This window comes from Arachis duranensis, chromosome 10 (assembly GCF_000817695.3).
Source record: "Arachis duranensis cultivar V14167 chromosome 10, aradu.V14167.gnm2.J7QH, whole genome shotgun sequence".
Taxonomy (NCBI): Eukaryota; Viridiplantae; Streptophyta; class Magnoliopsida; order Fabales; family Fabaceae; genus Arachis; species Arachis duranensis.
The window spans coordinates 48,929,008-48,929,278 of record NC_029781.3 but is presented as its reverse complement, the minus strand read 5'-3'; positions in this window follow the sequence as shown (position 1 = coordinate 48,929,278).

The window sequence follows — 271 nt, the reverse complement described above, 5'->3', positions numbered from 1 at the left end:
GAGGGACCTGAGCAAAAATCTGATTCAGAGACTAAAAAGGACTGCAGATGCTGTTGGATTCTGACCTTCCTACACTCGAAGCGGATTTTCTGGAGCTACAGAAGCCCAATTGGCGCGCTCCAAACGGAGTTGGAAAGTAGACATCCTGGGCTTTCCAGCAATATATGATAGTTTATACTTTGCCCAAGATTTGATGCCCCAAAATGGCGTTCAAAGTCGCCCTCAGAAATCCCAGCGTTAAACGCTGGAACTGGCACCCAAATGGGAGTTA